At 42.9% G+C, this 22061-nt stretch overlaps 1 protein-coding gene across 1 annotated transcript in view; it reads right to left on the bottom strand.

Moving 5' to 3' along the window:
- The window catches only part of LOC137006263 (oocyte zinc finger protein XlCOF6-like), a 165444-nt gene that overhangs the window by 120688 nt on the left and 22695 nt on the right, over window positions 1–22061 (bottom strand). The gene's annotated exons all lie outside the window — the stretch shown is intronic.

A 22061-nucleotide genomic window follows, 5' to 3' on the forward strand; every position in this document is an offset into this window, starting at 1 on the left:
CAGTGAGTCCACTCCAGAGCTCGCTCCAGTTGGTGAGTCCATTCCAAAGTCCGCTCCAGTTAGTGAGTCCACTCCAGAGCCCGTTCCAGTCAGTGAGTCCACTCCAGTCAGTGAGTCCACTCCAGAGCTCGCTCCAGTTGGTGAGTCCATTCCAAAGTCCGCTCCAGTTAGTGAGTCCACTCCAGAGCCCGTTCCAGTCAGTGAGTCCACTCCAGTCAGTGAGTCCACTCCAGAGCCCGCTCCAGTCAGTGAGTCCACTCCAGAGCCCGCTCCAGTTAGTGAGTCCACTCCAGAGCCCTTTCCAGTCAGTGAGTCCACTCCAGTTAGTGAGTCCACTCCAGAACCCACTCCAGTTAGTGAGTCCACTCCAGAACCCGCTCTAGTCAGTGAGTCCACTCCAGAGCCCGCTTCAGTCAGTGAGTCCGCTCCAGTCAGTGAGTCCACTCCAGAGTCCGCTCCAGTCAGTGAGTCCGATCCAGAGCCTGCTCCAGTCAGTGAGTCCACTCCAGAGTACGCCCCAGTCAGTAAGTCCGCTCCAGCCAGTGAGGCCATTTTGGGTAAGCCACCGCCTCACCTTCATAAGTGGAGGAGAAGGAGGAAAAGGGCTTCCTCCATCCTACAAGGCCTGGAGACCACTCTAGTGGTTGATCGTGGGTTCTCCAAGCGCCTTGCCCTGCCGGCGCCACCGAAGCGCCTTGCCCTGCCGGCGCCACCGAAGCGCCTTGCCCTGCCGGCGCCACCGAAGCGCCTTGCCCTGCCGCCTTCGCAAGAGCAGCCTGAGCCCGCTGCCGTCCCGGAGCAGCCCCAGCCTGAGCAGGCTGCCGTCCCAGAGCAGCCCCAGCCTGAGCACGCTGCCGTCCCAGAGCAGCCCCAGCCTGAGCACGCTGCCGTCCCAGAGCAGCCCCAGCCTGAGCACGCTGCCGTCCCAGAGCAGCCCCAGCCTGAGCACGCTGCCGTCCCAGAGCAGCCCCAGCCTGAGCACGCTGCCGTCCCAGAGCAGCCCCAGCCTGAGCACGCTGCCGTCCCAGAGCAGCCCCAGCCTGAGCACGCTGCCGTCCCAGAGCAGCCCCAGCCTGAGCACGCGGCCGTCCCAGAGCAGCCCCAGCCTGAGCACGCGGCCGTCCCAGAGCAGCCCCAGCCTGAGCACGCGGCCGTCCCAGAGCAGCCCCAGCCTGAGCACGCTGCCGTCCCAGAGCAGCCCCAGCCTGAGCACGCTGCCGTCCCAGAGCAGCCCCAGCCTGAGCACGCTGCCGTCCCAGAGCAGCCCCAGCCTGAGCACGCTGCCGTCCCAGAGCAGCCCCAGCCTGAGCACGCTGCCGTCCCAGAGCAGCCCCAGCCTGAGCACGCTGCCGTCCCAGAGCAGCCCCAGCCTGAGCACGCTGCCGTCCCAGAGCAGCCCCAGCCTGAGCACGCTGCCGTCCCAGAGCAGCCCCAGCCTGAGCACGCTGCCGTCCCAGAGCAGCCCCAGCCTGAGCACGCGGCCGTCCCAGAGCAGCCCCAGCCTGAGCACGCGGCCGTCCCAGAGCAGCCCCAGCCTGAGCACGCGGCCGTCCCAGAGCAGCCCCAGCCTGAGCACGCGGCCGTCCCAGAGCAGCCCCAGCCTGAGCACGCGGCCGTCCCAGAGCAGCCCCAGCCTGAGCACGCGGCCGTCCCAGAGCAGCCCCAGCCTGAGCACGCGGCCGTCCCAGAGCAGCTCCAGTCTGAGCCCGCTGCCGTCCCTGAGTCCTCCACTCTCCCTGATACGGCCACGGAGGCCGTTACCGAGCTGTCCGCTCTCCCTGATACGGCCACGGAGGCCGTCACCGAGCTGTCCGCTCTCCCTGATACGGCCACGGAGGCCGTCACCGAGCTGGCCGCTCTCCCTGATACGGCCACGGAGGCCGTCACCGAGCTGGCCGCTCTCCCTGATACGGCCACGGAGGTCGTCACCGAGCTGCTCGTTCTCCCTGATACGGCCACGAAGCACCCTTGGCCAGCTCTGTCGCCGCCGTCCAAGCCTACTGCCCTGCCGCCGTCCAAGCCTTCTGCCCTGCTGCCACCGCCCAGATCTTCTGTCCTGCCGCCATCATCCAAGCCTTCTGCCCTGCTGCCGCCGCCCAGGCTTTCTGCCCTGCCGCCACTGCCCAGGCCATCTGAATCGTTGGAACCAGCCTGGTCAGTTCCTCCGGCACCACCCTGGCAATCAGCCAGGATTCCAGACCCGCTGGAACCAGCCTGGTCAGTTCCTCCAGCGCCACCCTGGCACTCAGCCAGGACTCCAGAACCACTGGAACCAGCCTGGTCGGTTCCCCCAGCGCCACCCTGGCTGCCGGCCAGGACCCCAGGTCTGTTGACACCCGCTTGGTCAGTTCCTCCAGTACTGCCCTGGCTATCAGTTGGGCACCCTGGATCTGGCCCACCATCCCTCCCCCTGATCCTCCTCCTGTCCACCTCCCTCCTGAGTTGTGTTTTTGTTTTGTCTGGTGGAGCGTCTGGTAGCCGCTCCTTTGAGGGGGGGGTAATGTCACGATCTATAGTGTGAGTGCCCTATCAGCCACTACAGGGTATCCGCGGGGCATTGAAAAGCATTAAAAGTCATTAAATGGATTTTGTCAAAATTAAGGCCTTAAATGGCATTGAAAAGCATTAAATTTGATTCCTCCAGGCATTAAAATTTTTGATTGTTTCAAAGAAAATTTTATAGAAGCAATTTATTTTAAATACAGGCTTCATAATTAATAACTTTTATTTTATGTCGTAAAAACGCTTATGTACATTAGTGTGACGATCATGCGGAACCAATTTGGTAAGTGCTTCCGGCCGGTGCAAAATTGCCGTTGCGCGGGCTTTTTGGAGTGAACGAGACGACAGCGGAATGTGACGCAGTAAAAAAACAAAATGGGAAAGTGCAAATTTCAGGATAAATGGCTGGAAGAAGAGCAGTTTAAACCATGGTTACAGCCCGTTAAAAATAGCAATGATGAAGCTTTTTGCTGCCTGTGTAAAAAATCTATTAAATTGGCAACAATGGGCATCAACGCCCTGAAGTCCCATATGAAGTCGGACAGCCACAAATCGGCATTAAAAGGCCGTCAGCAATTGACAATGAGTAATTTTTTTGGCGTGACCGAAACTTCTACAACAACAACTGCTTCAAGTACCACAACAACTGCTGCTGTAGTCACCACCGTTTGTGGAGCGACTACCGGAAAATCGAGCGACATTCGATCAGCGTTCGGGTCGAATGAGACTTTGCGGGCGGAGGTGCTCTGGTGTCTGAACACTGCCGTTCATCATCACTCTTACTCGTCCAATGAAGGCATTTCTGAGTTGTTCCAGGCAATGTTTCCTGATTCTGAAATCGTCTAATCTTTCTCTTGTGGCAAGGACAAAACCAGCTACATTTTAAAATTTGGACTTGCCCCACACTTCAAAAATGAACTGGTTTCTGCAGTTAACAACGCAGGTCCATTTGTGTTGATGTTTGATGAGAGTTTCAATCAGTCAACGAAAAATAAGCAACTAGATGTCCATGTTCGATTTTGGGAGGCTGGTTGTGTCCAGTCACGTTATTTTGGATCACAGTTCATGGGACATTCAAAGACTGAGGATCTGCTGCACCATTTCAAAGTAAGTATAGTTGTACTTTTGTTAATGCATATAATTTTTCATTCTATCTTATAGAAACGGAAAATTAAAGATTAGGCTTAAAAGATTTCTTATCCTGTGTCTCCATCTAGTGGACAACCCTTGTATTACAGTCTTCATGTGTCAGTTGTCTGATAGTTAATTTGTTATTAGGCCCTGGAGCATCAGTTTCCTCAATGACTGTTCTCCATATGTAATAAATAAATAAATAAATAAATAAAAATTGAGGAGTTTGAACAATGCACAATGGATTTAAGTGTACCATAAGTGGTTACTGAATATATATATATATATATATATATATATATATATATATATATACAGAGATAGTATGTTAAAAGCAGTTTATTTCATGGTGTCTCAAAGTAGCACAGTTGAGTACTCTTATGTTCTTAAGAAGTACTAAAGCAGAATTTTGTGAAAATAGTACTTTAAATACATTATAGAAACTTTTTCACCTTGGTTGTGATCAATTGCAAACTTATTCTCTAGTGATTCTAATTTCTTTTTGATGGTGCTTTAAATTTTTTTTTTTTTTTTTTTTTTTTTAATTAGAGCAAATTTGTAATAATCCACTATGTGTGTAACATATTTTCATTCCACATTTCAAGTCAAATAATTTATTTCTGTTCTCAGAAATGTGTGCACCTACTAGACCTGAAGCATCTCCTTTCCATTAGTATGGACGGCCCAAATGTGAACTTCAAGTTTCTCAATAATCTCCAGCAAGAACATGGTGAACTACATGGAGGTCGGCAGCTTATTTCTGTTGGGAGCTGTGGACTGCACACAGTACACAATTCATTCAAGACTGGCTTCTCCATATGGAATATTGAGAAAATTCTGAGAGCAATGCACTTTGTTTTTCACAATGTCCCTGCAAGAAGAGAAGATTATACAAAACTTACTGGCTCATCTCTTTTTCCACTCCCATTCTGTGGACACAGATGGGTAGAAAATCTGCCTGTTGCGGAGAGAGCCATTGAGGTATGGCCACAGCTTAAACAGTATGTGGAAGCAGTCAAAAGAAAAGAGCTACCAAACCCAGGAACCTCTTCTTTTGATACCATTGAAGCAGCAAATAAAGATCCCCTGATCTTAGCCAAACTTCAGTTTTTCATGGCAGTATCCAGAACGTTTTGTCCGTTCTTGAAGAAATACCAGACCGATGAGCCAGTCCTGCCATTTCTGTGCAAAGACTTGACAGAGTTGATGATGGTAATAATGTAATTTCTGCTTTGCTTAAATGGCTATTTTTGTTTATGATCTTTTGAAGTGGATATACCACATTGAATAACTGCATAATACCTGTGTAGGATTGAATAATAAAGCTGGTTAACAGGATGCTAAATAATTAGACAAATTTGTTTTCATTTTGTAGAGTCTGTTGAGACGTTTCATCAAAAGGGAGCTACTAGAAGACATCACTCCCTTTAAACTGACCAAACTTGACACTGATGACCAGAAGAACTGGGTCAGCGCAAGCCATGCTGACATTGGATTGGGTGCTGACTCTGTCCTTAAGGTAAATGCATTGTTACTGTTTTATATGTATACATGCGTTAAACTACGCTGTATTCATTCCTGATACATTACTAACATGATGTGTGCTATCCCTCCTTGATAGGCTCTTCAGAGCAAATCAAGCAACAGAGTAGGTGACCTCACTGCTCTTGAATTTAGAAGGGACTGCATAATGTGCCTCTCCAGAATCAATAAGAAATTGCAAGAAAAGAGCCCTTTGAAATACCCCACTGTCAGGCAGATAGCATGCTTAGACCCCTCCATCATGAGCAGAGACCCAGAATGGTGCAAGGGAAAGATGAAGTCTCTAGTTCAAAGGTTTCTGCAGGACAAGCAGTTGGCAGGAGGAGTTTCAGATGGTAGGATTATTATAGGAAAATAAAGGTTGTATGCATAAATTGCGTTCTCTGTATATACTAGGGCTGGGCGATATATTGTATGCGATTGTCATGCGCATTTCGTCAGTAAAGCCGTGTGACGAGCAGGGCGGGCGAGAGCCGTGAGGGAACGGCGCGAGGCCGGTGACACGAGTGATAACGAGCATCACCTGCGAGGCGTGCCGGCCTCGAGTCTCTCACGGAGGAGCTCCGGAAGCATAAAAGGAGGAGTGACATCAGTGAAGGACGAGAGAGGACCAGGCCTGGACTTCTCTCGTCTTTCATTGTAGTCGCTCCTCCTTTTATGCCTCCGGAGCTCCTCCGTGAGAGACTCGAGGCCGGCACGCCTCGCAGGCGACGCTCATTATCACTCGCGTCACCGGCCTCGCGCCGCTCCCTCACGGCTCTCGCCCGCCCTGCTCGTCACATACCCCCAACGCCCCTCGCAGGCCGGGGGGTACCTCCGAGACTGCGCTCTACTCCCTGGACGGGCAGCTGCTGTGCTGCCACCTGCGACTCGCCCGAGAGCAGCGGGACGAGCCGCATGGGCCACTGGTCCCGGGGCCAACCTGAGACCTCAGCAGCCTTTTCGAACAGGTCCAGGAAGGCCTCCGGGTCATCTTGCGGGCCCATCTTCTGCAGTGGCAGCTGGAAGGGGCCAGCAGCTGCCGCGCTGGTCGCCGTGGGAACCTCCCGGTCTATCCAGCTCCGGAACCTCTCACGGTCCTCGTGCTGGCCCTGGATGATCGCCTCGAAGCGGCGTTCCTGGTCACTCCGAAGATCCATCAGGGCCCGATGTTGTTCTTGATGCAGGACCGCGAGGGATGCAATGATGTCCGCAAACGGCTTTCCAGCGGCGGGGGATGCCTGCATGGCGGCGGCTTCCGTCTGTCCTTACCCCCAGGTGCTGCGGCCGCCGAGACAGGCCCCGGGGGGGAGTAGAGCGCAGTCTCGGAGGTACCCCCCGGCCTGCGAGGGGCGTTGGGGGTATGTGACGAGCAGGGCGGGCGAGAGCCGTGAGGGAGCGGCGCGAGGCCGGTGACGCGAGTGATAATGAGCGTCGCCTGCGAGGCGTGCCGGCCTCGAGTCTCTCACGGAGGAGCTCCGGAGGCATAAAAGGAGGAGCGACTACAATGAAAGACGAGAGAGGACCAGGCCTGGACTTTATTTTATGTTTTATTATGTTTGTGTGGCCGGCAGACGTCCGCGAGGGTCTGCCGGCATTACTTTCGTTTTGTTTGTTTATTTTATATTAAAGTTTTGTTGAATGTTCGCCGGTTCCCGCCTCCTTCTTCCCACATCTACTAACCTCGTTACATTGGTGCCGAAACCCGGGAGGAAGGAGGGACATGCTGTCGGAGAGCCCTCGCTGCTGAGGGGTATCGCGGTGCTGCGGAGTTCGGGCAGCGCGGGAGTGAAGACCGCGAGAGGCTGCCCGAGGCGGTGGTGCTGGAGCCAAGTGAAAGGTGGGACGGAGACCCGGATGCCGTGCTCCTGGGACGAGGTGGGGTGGCTGCCGTCCAGGAGGGAGCGGAGGAGTCGCCGCTGTCCGCCGTGGGCCGGAGCCTGCTGCCGTCCGCCATGAAGGGGAGGAGCAGGGGACGGGGGACTCGCTGCCGGCTGCCCTCAGCCGGAGGAGCCATCGCCGGCCGCCAGGAGGCGGTCGAGGATCGGGCCGTCCACCAAGCGTCCAGTGCCATCGCATGTGGCACCGCGAGGAACAGCCTCTTGGCAGGCTGAGGACCGAGCGGCAGTGTGTCGGGGAACCGGACCAAGAATTTTTTTTTCTCTTTCTTTTTCCTCTCTCCCCTCTCTCGTCCTGTCGCTCCCCTTGCTTCCGTCTCCTTTCTCTCGTCTCGTCTGTCCTTACCCCCAGGTGCTGCAGCCGCCGAGACAGGCCCCGGGGGGGAGTAAGCGCAGTCGCGGGAGTACCCCCCGGCCTGCGAGGGGCGTTGGGGGTATGTGACGAGCAGGGCGGGCGAGAGCCGTGAGGGAACGGCGCGAGGCCGGTGACACGAGTGATAACGAGCATCACCTGCGAGGCGTGCCGGCCTCGAGTCTCTCACGGAGGAGCTCCGGAAGCATAAAAGGAGGAGTGACATCAGTGAAGGACGAGAGAGGACCAGGCCTGGACTTTATTTTATGTTTTATTATGTTTGTGTGGCCGGCAGACGTCCGCGAGGGTCTGCCGGCATTACTTTCGTTTTGTTCTTTGTTTATTTTACATTAAAGTTTGTTTGAACGTTCGCCGGTTCCCGCCTCCTTCTTCCCATATTTACTAACCTCGTTACAAGCCGGTTCCCTGATTACCGCTAAATCGCCATCACCTGCTTTCAAATGGAGCGGCATTTAATAGACAGAGACAGTGATCTACGGCTCTGTCTATTAAATGCCGCTCCATTTGAAAGCAGGTGATGGCGATTTAGCGGTAATCAGGGAACCGGCTTTACTGATGAAATGCGTGTGACATTGCATGCGATATATCGCCCAGCCCTAGTATATACCAAGGGTTAGTTCACCCAAAAATGAAATTTCTGTCATTTACTCACCCTCAGGCCGTTCCACACCCGTAAGACCTTTGTTGATCTTCAGAACACAAATTAAGATATTTTAGATGAAATCTGATGGCTCCGTGAGGCCTTCATAGGGAGCAATGACATTTCTTCTCTCAAGATCCATAAAGGTACTGAAAACGTATTTAAATCAGTTCATGTGAGTACAGTGGTTCAATATTAATATTATAAAGCGACGAGAATATTTTTAGTGTGGCAAAAAAAACAAAATAATGACTTGTATAGTGATGGCCGATTTCAAAACACTGCTTCAGGAAGCTTCAGAGCATAAATGTTGATTCAGCGGTTCGGAGCGCCAGTCACCAGATTTCATGTGATCCGATTCATGATTCGACACACTGATTCATTTATGATCCGATGCTTCCTGAAGCAGTGTTTTGAAATCGGCCATCACTAAATAAGTCGTTATTTTGTTTTTTTGGCGCATTAAAAATATTCTCATCACTTTATAATATTAATATTGAACCACTGTACTCACATGAACTGATTTAGATGTGTTTTTAGTACCTTTATGGATCTTGACAGGAAATGTCATTGCTGGCTATGTAGGCCTCACTGAGCCATCGGATTTCATCAAAACTATCTTAATTTGTGGTCCGGAGATTAACGAAGGTCTTACAGGTGTGAAACGACGTGAGGGTGAGTAATAAATGACAGAATTTTCATTTTTGGGTGAACTAACCCTTTAAATAAAATAATTTGAAGATGTTTCATATTTTATATGCATTAGTCTTCATGTTCAAATTCTGATTATACAAAAATTTACATCAATATCCTGTATTAGATATAACTAAACCACCATCCTTTTTAAATTGATTTGATTTTAATTACTTTGTTTTTGTTCATTGAAGGTGATGCTGTTGTGCAGCAGTTTGACAACTTTCTCGCTCTGAATGGCAAAAGTGAAGAGTTCCTCTGTTTCAAACACATGGAGCAACGGCTTGATACTTTTCTTCATCAAAGTGTCAATGCATCTTATCCTGACCTTTGGCGTTTCTTTCAGCGCCTCCTGTTGTTATCTCACGGGCAAGCTACAGTAGAGAGAGGCTTCTCGGTAAACAGGGAAGTAGAGACTTGCAATATAAAAGAAGAAACTGTTGAGGCCCAGAGACTGGTCTGCGACCAAGTAAGCGCTTCTGGGGGGGTTCTCAAAGTGTCCCTCACAAAGGAACTACTGGTTTCTGTAGCCTCAGCTAGGACCAGATACAGGATCTACCTTGATGAAGAGAGGAGGAAGAGAGAGGGAGCTATGCGTGGATTAAAGAGAAAAGCATTGGAAGATGAGCTGGAAGAACTGAAAAAGAAAAGGGGGGTGTTGATGGAGGTGTGCGCCAGCCTTCAGAAGGATGCTGATCAACTCGCTGAGCAGGCCGAAAACAAATCAAACACACTCATGGCTCAAATGATCACAAAATCTAATACTCTACGGAGGAGATACAAGGAAAAATGCAATGAATTGAAAAATCTTGAGTCAGAGTTGGAACTAAAAACATCCGAATTAAGGCACCATTAATTCTCTTAAAGGGTTAGTTTACCCAAAAATGAAAATTCTGTCATTTATTACTCACCCTCATGTTGCTCCACACCCTTAAGACCTTTGTTAATCTTTGTAACACAAATTAAGATATTTTAGTTGAAATCCGATGGCTCTGTGAGGCCTTCATAGAGAGTTAATGACATTTCTTCTCTCAAGATCCATAAAGGTACTAAAAACACATCTAAATCAGTTCATGTTAGTACAGTGGTTTAATATTAATGTTATAAAGCGACGAGAATATTTTTGGAGCGCCAAAAAAACAAAATAACGACTTATTTAGTGATGACCGATTTCAAAACACTGCTTCAGGAAGCATTGGAGCATAATGAATCAGCGTATCGAATCATGATTCAGATCACGTGTCAAACCACCAGTGGCTGAAATCACGTGACTTTGGCGCTCCGAACAGCTGATTCAACACACTGATTCATTTATGATCCGAATCTTCCTGAAACAGTGTTTTGAAATCGGTCATCACTAAATAAGTCGTTTAGTTTTTTTGAAGCACCAAAAATATTCTCGTCACTTTATAATATTAATATTGAACCACTGTACTCACATGAACTGATTTAAATATGTTTTTAGTACATTAATGGATCTTGAGAGAGGAAATGTCATTGGTCCCTATGAAGGCCTCACGGAGCCATCGGATTTCAATTAAATATCCTTATTTGTGTTCCGAAGATTAATGAAGGTCTTACGGGTGTGAAACGACATGAGGGTGAGTAATAAATGACAGAAGTTTCATTTTGGGGTAAACTAACCCTTTAAACAGTTAAACTGCTATTTCTATAGCACTTGAATTTTAATTGAATGCTTTTAAAAAGTTTAGAGCGTATTGAAGAGCCGTCTTTCTGATGTTTAAAATTATTCTCTTCTTGAAGTCCAAGGTGGTAGTCAGCTTACATTTCGTTATAATTACACACTTACAATTACTCTGTTACAGTTACTGGTTTGTTGGTTTGCACACACTTTTACAAAAGAAAGCTTTTTTGAATAATTGTGGCTCTCAACTTAGTAGTAGAATTTCTGTTAAACAACATGACTCATTTTAAAGGTGGTGCATGTAACCCATTTAGAGTTTGCAAATGCACACTCTTAGGGATTGAATTGATCAAAAAACACCTGTATATGATTCAGTCTCCCTCATCAGCTTGAGATCTGCTGTTAAAGTTCACTTTGATTTTGTTTTTTGTGCAGATGATTTGTTGTCATGCAATGTTTTGTCACAAAACCCTGTCTCTTTTGACTGATTTAAGTGGTATAATTGTTGATTACTGTCTAAGTGGCTTGAAATGTATGGTAGTGATTTTTCAGGGGAAGAGGCCATTGATTAGACCATTTCTCACATGCCACTCTGACTTATTACTATTATTAATAGTTAAGGGGGAAAATGCTCTAGTTCTCTCTTACTCAAAGTCTATTAGAAATTGTACCGTTTTGATTTTAACTTTACATAGATTAAGTTTTAGCCTTTAAAAGTTCAGTTTGTGAGCTTTTTTTTTTTCTTCATTATCCAAGCTGATAGATTTAAATACATTGACAAATTAAGCTGTGTCCTGAGCCATTTCTAATTCAGTTCAGAGTGATATGCTGTACTTTCATCATTGCATTATAGTCAAACTGGTTGCAATTGAGTGCGTGTGTATATGTGTGTGTATATATATATATATATATATATATATATATATATATATATATATATAAATATAAATATAAAATGATTAGTCATGGGTCGTGTATGGCATTAAATACGGTAAAAATGGCATTAAAAAAGGCATTAAAAAGCATTAAATTAGATTTGAAGATTCCTGCAGAAACCCTGCACTAGAGGGCACTCCATCACGGACTCTCATTTCCACCCATGCATTCACTACATTTCCCATAAGACACTTCCCTGGACTCATTAACCTCGTTTATTGCACTCAGCTGTTCTGTATTATGTTATTAGTGTCTGTCTATTTATACTGAGTTGTGTCTGTCCTTGGTTGTGGTTCGTTGTATTTTTGTTACGTGCACTTTTTGTTTCTCTGGCTTTTTGTATTGGACTATTTTTGTGGAGTTTAACCTTTGCCTGTGTTTCTGGATTACATGCTTGGAGTTTCCTGTAATAAACATCGCTGCACTTGGATCTTACCATCTTGTTCTTGTGTGCACCGTGACATTAACGAACTCCTCCTAGAGCTTTAATCAGATCAACATCATATTTGGTCAGTCTAATCTAAAGGCCTTTGAGACATTAAATTGCGAAGATCTAGAGTTTTCACTGAAGGGCGTGTCCGTGGCGGCCTGGCAAAGTTCGATGTTTCGCCATGAAACAGGAAGTTGTTGTAACTCAGACAAACAATGTCGGATCTGCCCCAAACTTCACATGTTTTATTAGAGTCCTGACCTGAAGACATCTTCATAACAATATTCAGTTACAGTCATAGCGCCACCTGCAGGAAACAGGAAATGACATGTTTTACACTGTGATTTAACTCCTCATGGAGATTTAACCAGATCAACATCATATATTGTCAGTCTAATCTTAAGACCTTAGCAATGATAAATATCAAAGATCTTGAGTTTTCGCTGAAGGGCGTGTCTGTGGCGGACTGACAAAGTCTGATGTTTCGCCATGAACGATGAAGCTGTTGTAGCTGAGGCATACTATGTCCGATCTGCTCCAGACTTCACATGTGTGATAAGAGTCCTGGCCTAAAGACATCTATATGACAATATTCAGTTAGCCATAGCGCCACCTGCTGGCAACAGGAAATGGCATGCTTTACACTGTAATTCACTACCAGATTCACATTTCATTATGCCACGAAGTATGAAACATGCTAGAAACACATTAAATCATGCAACACTTGGCTGAGTGCTAATTTATGCGATTAACGGCACTAAAGAAACAGGAAGTTGTTGTAACTCAGGCATACAATGTCCAATCTGCTCCAAACTTCACATGTTCGATAAAAGTCCTGGCCTGAAGACATCAACATAGCAATATTCAGTAAGTGTGGCATTTCGAAATGACTTTGGCATAATTCTCCTGTATTCACTCGCTTACATGCATGTCGCCCACTGATCACTGTTCCTAAGGCCAACAGGTGGCGGTGAACCCGGGTGCGAGGGCCCTTTCATCGCTGCTTGCAGCTTTAATTGGCTGTTGTTCTTGCTTACCTAGTCTGTTGATTCAGCTGTGCACATCCAGACGTTAACTGCCTGCCCTTGTCTAATGCCTTTCATAATGTTGGGAACATGAGCTGGCATATGCAAATATTGGGGGCGTACACCCCGACTGTTACGTAACAGTCGGTGTTATGTTGAGATTCGCCTGTTCTTCGGAGGTCGTTTAAACAAATGAGATTTATATAAGGAGGAAACAATGGAGTTTGAGACTCACTGTATGTCATTTCCATTTACTGAACACTTGTTATTTAACTATGCCAAGGTAAATTAAATTTTTTGATTCTAGGGCACCTTTAAAGGAAGAGCTGTAACTATATAATGAAAAGAAAGACTGGGAGAAACATAAAATGTCTGATAAGTGTGATCTGTGTCTGCTGATCATTCTCTCTTCACTTCTCAAAGGTGAAGACATCAGTATTTAGTGGAAATAGTTTGTGAGAGTTCATTTGAACATGCTCAGTTTATTCTTGCCTACATCATTCATATGGTGATCTCAGAGTTGTGTATTGTTACATACAGATCATACTTAATGTTTTATGTACTTTCATTTATTAATATGTAAATGTCACATTTTGACTTTGTTTTGTGATCTTTTTTCATGTCCGAGTTTCATTGTTAATCTCCTTGTTTGTTCATTAGTTCAGTTTTGTCTCTTTGGTTAGACATTGATTCGAAGTATTCTGTTCAGGTGTGTCTTGTCATTGATCTCATTTGCCCATGCATTCAAGCCCTCTGTTTCCGTCAGTCCCTTGTCTAGTACTGTTGATAGTTTAAGTGTTATGTGGTTGTATGTTCTAGTGGATTTCCATTTTCGTCTGCATGTTATTTGGTGGATTATCACGTAAAGACTATTTATTCTACTTACCTTCATTGTGCGCTTCAGTACAGCCACCCTAATCCATGACAAAATGATGCATGTCTCTTTTTTTTTTTTTCAAAACTTTACACACTAATCCAAGAATTGCACGCACAAAATGCAAAATGACTCACATCTTTTACAAAATGAAGCACTGCATTCAAAATATTGGACTTTTACATCAGACTAGCATGCTTGTTGTTGAGATTAATGAAGGGCCATTGCCTGATTTAGGCAGGTTGCATTGAGATGTTTTAATAGTGGTTTAATTTCACAACAGTGACAAAAATGATGAAGCTGATGAACACACAAACATCATTACCTGGTTGTCACTAATGAAGGCAGGTCAGGGAATCTAACCCTAGATTTGCCTGCATTACGCTGTCTTCACATGCTATCAGAATTAACTAACTATATAATGAACTGTGCACAGGTTCTCACGTGAGTATGTTTATAAATCTGAAAATGTTGCTTTGTGTGTGTGTGTGTGTGTGTGTGTGTGTGTGTGTGTGTGTGTGTGTGTGCGTGCGTGTGTGTGTGTGTGTGTGTGTGTGTGTTTACCATGAAGATTTTATTAGGTCAATAGTCTATTAAGTTTGTGAGACCACAAATTCACAACCTCCAGAAGTGTTGCACTGTCAGGTGAGCGGTTTAAATGAGCAGTTACATCAAGATCACACTTCATCTATGTATAGCTAGATGAATCATAGTAAGAAAAATACATTAGTGACAAAACACTTTCAACACATTTCATTTGTTCAATGAACTTACTCAAACGATGATTTTGTTATCATTTACTCACACTTGTGTTGTTTCAAACCTGAATGACATTATTCTGTTGAACATATGAAGACATTTGAGTAACAAGTCTAGATCATGTGCATTCAAACAAATTGCTGGTTTTGTTGAACAAGCTTTATTATAGGCTACATTAATTATTGTGTTCTGGTGTAACCTTCATTAAGTAAAGCCCAAAGACAGGCGTACTGAACGTCTTTAGGTAAATGACCCTCTTCCAGATCAAGAACTGTTGTTCAAGTGAAGATGGAAGAATCATATTTGTGTTTTATTCACATGAATGGCATATTGAAGTCATATTTACGTGGGAAACTCTGAATTCAGATGATACCTGAGTTGCAGAGTTTGATGGGTCAAACAAGTCTGTTGTGAATGGAAATGAATGAGTTTGTTCTGTGCTGCATTTCTGTCATATTAAAGCAAACAAGTTTATAGCAAAAAGCAGAAGAAAAAAAAAAAAAAAGTTTACCACTTCATAGTTTGATTTTTGATTATGGAAAATGGTTTCATATCTCTTTTGTTCTAATATCAGTGACTTTTAAGTGTTTACTGAGGAATCAGCAGCTCTTTCTCAAGAACTCCAACTACAGCTGATATGGAAGAAAAGGCATAGATGTATATCTGGACGTTCAGGTCATAAACTCTGAGTGTGAAACCACAAACATAAACAGATCTTCACAAGTGTTGCATTATTAGATGATCTAACCATTTTTAGATGAATCAAGAACACATTTCAGCTGTTTTAATCCAGAACACATGCTCTCTCTCTCTCTCTCTCTCTCTCTCACACACACACACAATTCAAAGACACCTATGACGACAGATCTTCTAGATATTGTAGCCCATCAAGGTGGAGTTTCATATCAAATTACTCCTAGTTTAATGACTCACACTTTGGTTGACATCATCTCATAGAATGCATTGATTGTTTGTTGTATTTATCAGAGTATAAATGGACACAAACTTACCAGCTAACTCCCTTCGAAGCACAAGTTGGTATTGCAGACTGTGATCAAAGAATATCCACTAACAAGAACTGACACTCAATAGAAAGTTCCATAGTAACACCAGTGTCCAGCAGCAGCCCTGCGTTTCTGCCATTTTGTAGTGAAAGCGATTCGTCAGTCCACTAGTTTCTATGGCAACACCAGCTGCTTTGTTAAAAAAAAAAGTACATTAAAGCTGAAATCCAATATTATACAATAAAACCATTAAATCTCTTTTAACATAACAATAAACTAAACAACAATAAAAATAAATAAATTATACAAAAATAATACAAAGAGAAAAAAAGGCACAGGTCATTATATAAAAAGGAGTAATTTAGGAAAAACAGTAAATGGTTCAATGACTAATGGTTTGGTAGTAATAAAATGTGGGTGGAAATACGTTTGAGAATCAAGATATTTTATCTCTTTCAACCTCACTCATTATATTACTAAAATCTGAGTTTGAGATAAAGGATATAAAGGGTTTCCAAATATTCTCAAATAAGGAGAATTTACCTTTAAAAATATATGTAAACTTTTCCATTGACAAACAAAAAGACATTTTATTAATCCACTGTACAACAGATGGCCTTTCCACTTTTTTCCAGTTCATAGCTATTAGACGCTTTGCTTGAAGTATACACATGTCAATAAGTTTATGAATGTTGCTACAGTGTACAATATTTTCTGGAAAAATTCTGCATTCATTGAAAGATTAACAGATACCATCTGAAAAATTAGTGAGACTACCTCTTTCCAAAACTCCTGCACCATAGGACAACCCCACATGCAGTGCACAAGTGTGTCTTTATCAGATGTGCATTTAATGCATGTGTCTGGACTGGAGTAAAATACGTTCTCATAATCCAGTTGTACCGTATTAGTTTAAGATTACTGTTAATAGTTTGCGCTTGAGCTTTTATACATATTTTTTTCCCATACAGGGAGTGCAGAATTATTAAGCAAGTTGATTTTCTGATCATATTTTTTTCCAAGCACATTTTACCAATTCCAATCCACATCAATCTTAATAACTACTATTAATATTGTTTTTAATCATTTATAAGTGATATATAATTGTTCATGAAGGCTGGAAATGAAAAATGCCCTATATTCAGGTGTGCAGAATTATTAGGCAGGTTTTCTTTTACAGATAAAATGAGCCAAAAAAGAGATTTAACTCAGACTGAAAAGTCAAAAATTATTAAATACTCATGAGAAGGACGCAATACTAATGTAATACTAGAAATTGCAAAGTTAAAGCATGACCATTGGACAGTGAAATGCTCATTGGGTCAGCGGGGTCATACAAAAACAGCTGGAGAAGAAAAGACACGTTAACTGCAAAATAATTAAGAATTAAGGTGAAGAATTAAGTGTGAAACCATCAGGAACCCTTTAGTCTCCAGCGCCACCATTTCCCAGTACTGAAACCTACCTGGAGTCTTCAGAAGTGTGAGGTGTCAGGATCTCAGAGACTTAGGTTAGGTGAAGAATCCTAAAAAATGACCTGCTCTTAAGATAAATTCTTCAAACAGCGGTACAAGAGGATGTGGTGCTGGTCCTTCAGGAGTCACTCTCAAGCTGTCTGTCTATAAGGCCTATAAAAACCCAGTCTTCATGTACTTTATAACACTTCAGCTTGTGATTCTTATTAAGAGCGGGTCATTTTTTAGGATTCTTCACCTAACCTAAGTCTCTGAGATCCTGACACCTCACACTTCTGAAGACTCCAGGTAGGTTTCAGTACTGGGAAATGGTGGCGCTGGAGACTAAAGGGTTCCTGATGGTTTCACACTTAATTCTTCACCTTAATTCTTAATTATTTTGCAGTTAACGTGTCTTTTCTTCTCCAGCTGTTTTTGTATGACCCCGCTGACCCAATGAGCATTTCACTGTCCAATGGTCATGCTTTGACTTTGCAATTTCTAGTATTACATTAGTATTGCGTCCTTCTCATGAGTATTTAATCATTTTTGACTTTTCAGTCTGAGTTAAATCTCTTTTTTGGCTCATTTTATCTGTTAAAGAAAACCTGCCTAATAATTCTGCACTCCCTGTATATTATGTTGACAACTGATCAATTTAATATTTACCATATTCTGCATAATTGGGCATTTTTAAATAAACACTGTCAAAAACTACAAGTTTTAGGGCTGGACAATATGACTATATATAATATTAATTAAGTGATCACTCCGATTTAAACCTATCTATATTGTAGTTATATAAAGCTTTCACAGTCACATGTAAATGTTAGGAAACACGACTCCTGGCTGCATGTCAATATCCATGGATTAGGTTTATTTGACATGTCGTAAGGAACACTTTTGAGCCCAATCTTTAGTGTAATTGTTTGTTTTACTCGCATTTTCCCAGTTACCCCTATTAAATCCAGTCATGCAGCAGGTTCACTGGCCCCACAATAAAAAAAGAAAACATAATGGGCCTATAAAATAAGCCTAGTTATTATTTTAGCTGTTTTTGATACATGTAACCTAAATAAATAAGGTTATGACACCAAAAGCTACTAGATTGAGGGTGCTTTCACACTTGGTTCGATTGCCTGGACCGAACCCGAGTTCGATTGCTCCCCCCTCCCCCTGCCCCCACTGGACTGTGTTCACATTATATTATTTGGGTCCGAACCGCGGTTCGTTTGCGTCATCAAACCAGCAGCTGTTTACTACGTTGCTTAGTAACGATGGCACAGCAGAAGGCGGCAAAATGCATAACGTTGCTCTCCTCACTTTTATATTTTTGTTTTTGAACCGTTGGTTTTGTTCATAACGGCTCTTGTGTCTATCTGCCGCGAATAGAATGCTGAAGGCGAGCAGAAATGAGAAAAGCTACGCTACAGCTCTCTGCTTACAGCACGTCAGTCACGCTCGTTGGGAAAGTGAGTGAAACACACACAAACACATTTTTATCAAACAATACGGCATTAATAGCGGTTCACTTCCGCAATTTGGTACGTTTGCAACCATATCAGAAGCGAACCGTACCGGAGTTCACTTGAACCGCACCCCAGACCACCCTTTTTAAGCGGAATCGGGTACGGTTCGCGTGTGCGCACCCGAGTTCAGAAGACCGTGTTCACATCATCCAAACGTACCGAACTCTGACGTCAATCGAACCCGGGTGCGCACCAAAAGTGCTAATGTGAAAGCACCCTAAGTCACTTAAATTTTAAATAGGGTTACACAAGTACTGTAAGTAATAAAATAGTAACAAATATTCAAATTACGAGTAATAGCACAAAAAAATACAACACAATAAACTAATGAAATAAACAGTGATTTTTTTTTAACAGGAGATTTTCAGGTACAGAACAGGTATCAAACTCATTCAGAATCAAATTTTAACAAACATCCACAAAATACATGCCATACTAACGTGATCTGATGTGCTGCATCACGAAGAGTTTGTAAAGATCCATTTTGAGAGTTATACGCTGGACCTCTGTAAAGCCAAACATGTTAGTAGTGTGTCAGTCCAGTCCTCCACAAGCCTGCCCCAACAGTGGCATAAGCCAAGAGGCAGAAAAATAACACCGCTGCCAGTAACAGATGTTGTGGTGGTGAAGGCGAAGTCTTCTGTCACTACAGCAATGACAGGTGAGTTGTTTTTTATACTTTCAAACATGATAAACCATGTAACATACTGTGGCGTTGGAGTACCAGTCCTATGACACAAGAATTTTGCATATTGCAGAGCCTTGACTGAAGTGACAGATGAGGATTGGGAGTTACTGAGAGGATTGACAGGGACACCTATGAGCTACAGAGCAAACAGGCCCCAGTAGATGTAGCAGTAGGTCAGGAAAAGTACCTTCTTGGAAGTGGTTTGAGTTTACCAGGTAAAGCAGTGATACGGATTATAACTGGATACAGATTAAGATTCATTTATTATCATTTGCGTGCAGACACAGTTTACAATCTACAAAGAAAAACATTCATAATATAACATGAGAAAATGGTATACAAAATGCAACTGTGACAGGCAGAGAGAAATCATGGTCACATGGGTTAACTGAAAATCACTCGGCAACAGTAGAGAAGTCCATGACCTCCCAATCAAATATGAAAATACTCTTCTTATTTCTCTAACTATAGCCAAGAAAATAATTCTACTAAACTGGAAATCCAAAAGTTTTATTCATATTAAACACTGGATTAATATTCTTACAGAATACATCACATTATATACATACACCAATAAGAAAACTATGTCCATATTTACAAACATCTGGAACCCATTTCTACAATATATTTAATTCATGAGTTCATGTGCCCATATAATCTTAGTGTAAGTGGTAAACAGATTTGGCTCGCTGTCTTCTATAGAGGGGCTTGGAATGGATATTCTACTCGAGCTCCAATCGCCCCCCCATAACAGGCAAAACTGTACAAAAAAGAGGAGGAGGAGGAGGGATGCTGAAAGAACTAACAACAGGAAGAGGGAAGATGCTGGTTTTATACCTTGGTATTAATTGGAAGATTTCACAGACAGGGCTTAGCTTAAGATAGGACTAGTCCTTACTTCTATTATGATATTTATTAATTAATGATTATTATTATTATTATCTTAAGATGTCAGTGAAAGTTATTTTAAGTTAAAGGGATAATTCAACTAAAAATGAAATTTACTCACCCTCGATTCTAAACCTGTAAACATTTCTTTGCTGAAGACAAAAGAAGATATTTTGAAGAGTGTTCATAACCAGTTTTCGAGCCCCATTGACTTCCACAGTAGCCTGGAAGTTTCTAGTATCCAAGTAAGAAGCTGATTATCTGTTTCAGGTGAGCTAATCTTTGTAGGACAGTTCAGGCCTTCAGCAGCAGGACTGGACACCCCTGGACTCGGTTCTTAGTCACCAAAACTGACAGAATTAATAATTAGTGAATTACACGCACTGTTTGCTGACACTTGAGTGATTCACAATGTATTTCCATATTTCGGATATTTCCATATTTCGGATATTTCCATCTTTTGTGTTTCAGCAGAAGTCAGTCATGTGGGCAAAATCATGAGGGTGAGCAAATAAATCTCATTCTTCATTGTTCATTTAAGCAACAGAGCAGAATACCGTTAATCTTTAGATACTTAAGTTATGTTTTAACAGCGAGGGGCAAGCACATTAGGGTTTGGATTTTATTTTCCCTTCATAATAAAAACCTTCATTTAAAAACTGCACGTTGTGTTTACTTGTGTTATCTTTGATTCATATTTAAATTAGTTTGATGATCTGAAACAATAAAGTGTGACAAACATGCAAAAAAATAAAAAGTCACTTTTTCACACCACTGTATTTATTGACATGGTTTTAAAACTATTTGCTATCCTGTTTGTTGGCCTTAAAACGTCTTAAAAATGCACATATGTACACCAGGGAAATCTAAATTTTCTAGGGGACCATGCCCCTGTATCCCCCAAACAAACAACATTTTCTGACCAGGGTAATTATGAAACCCTGCGTACGGCCCGGCTTATATTCTATCTAATGAAATCTGAAGTAAACGTGTATTATTGTGATAAAAAATAAATGGGGCCAAACGCATTTGAATGTAAAGGTTTGTGTCTCATTATTCTATTAATAACTATCTAATACTATCTAATACTTCAAATCTCAAGGTTAAATCAGAAGATTTTTTTGTAAAAATGTTTCTGTAACAGCTGCCAAAAATTAGTATTTAGCTCCACTGTGGTTTTTAACAAAAAACCATATTTGTACCATATTTGTCACTGTTTTAATTTTAATATACAAAAATTATCTGGTAAAATAGTTGGATTTCTATGCACTTCTGTGATTGTAGACGATGCATGACTTTTATTTTGGAATGACGACATGACGTCATAAGACTGCGCCGCGCTCCTGCATCTGCTGTGATTCTGCTGAATAAAGGTTTGTTTTAAGAATTTAAGCTGTTTTAATCGACAGAAACAGTTCAATGATTTATAGTTGTTACCGTTTTTTAAAGCGATGTGAAATGAATTATTTACTATCTAATGTAACATTGTGATTCTTTATCTAACAGTAGTGAAGGATATTTGTGTGAGTAAAACTCATCCACTGATGAGAAACAGTAAACCTGCGTCTCATTTCTCTCTATATATAAATCATAAATCAGTTTATCATGAACTCGAGTTCAGTCTCTGGCGAGTAATGATGGAGAAACTGAACTTTTCAACTCCGAGTCAATTGAATCAAACACTTTGAGAAATGATTCAGTGAATCACGACTCGTGCTGTTCGAACAGTGAACATGAACGAGAACAACAAACTAATTAATCATGTTTCATCAAAGTGTAATCATTTAAATATAATCTATAATTCATTTAATACCATATGAGGATCATAAATGCCTGAAATATGAAGTTTATTAATTTGTAGAGTTAGTTTTGAGTGGTTTTTTTTTGTCCAACAGGTCATTGAAGACTTTTAACTCTGTTAATTATTCTGTACTTACAGATGGAGTTTATTAAAGAGGAGACTGAAGACATGAAGATTGAGTTTATTAAAGAGGAGACTGAAGACATGAAGATGGCATTTATTAAAGAGGAGACTGAAGACATGAAGATTGAGTTTATTAAAGAGGAGACT

Source organism: Chanodichthys erythropterus, chromosome 3 (assembly GCF_024489055.1).
Source record: "Chanodichthys erythropterus isolate Z2021 chromosome 3, ASM2448905v1, whole genome shotgun sequence".
NCBI lineage: Eukaryota > Metazoa > Chordata > Actinopteri > Cypriniformes > Xenocyprididae > Chanodichthys > Chanodichthys erythropterus.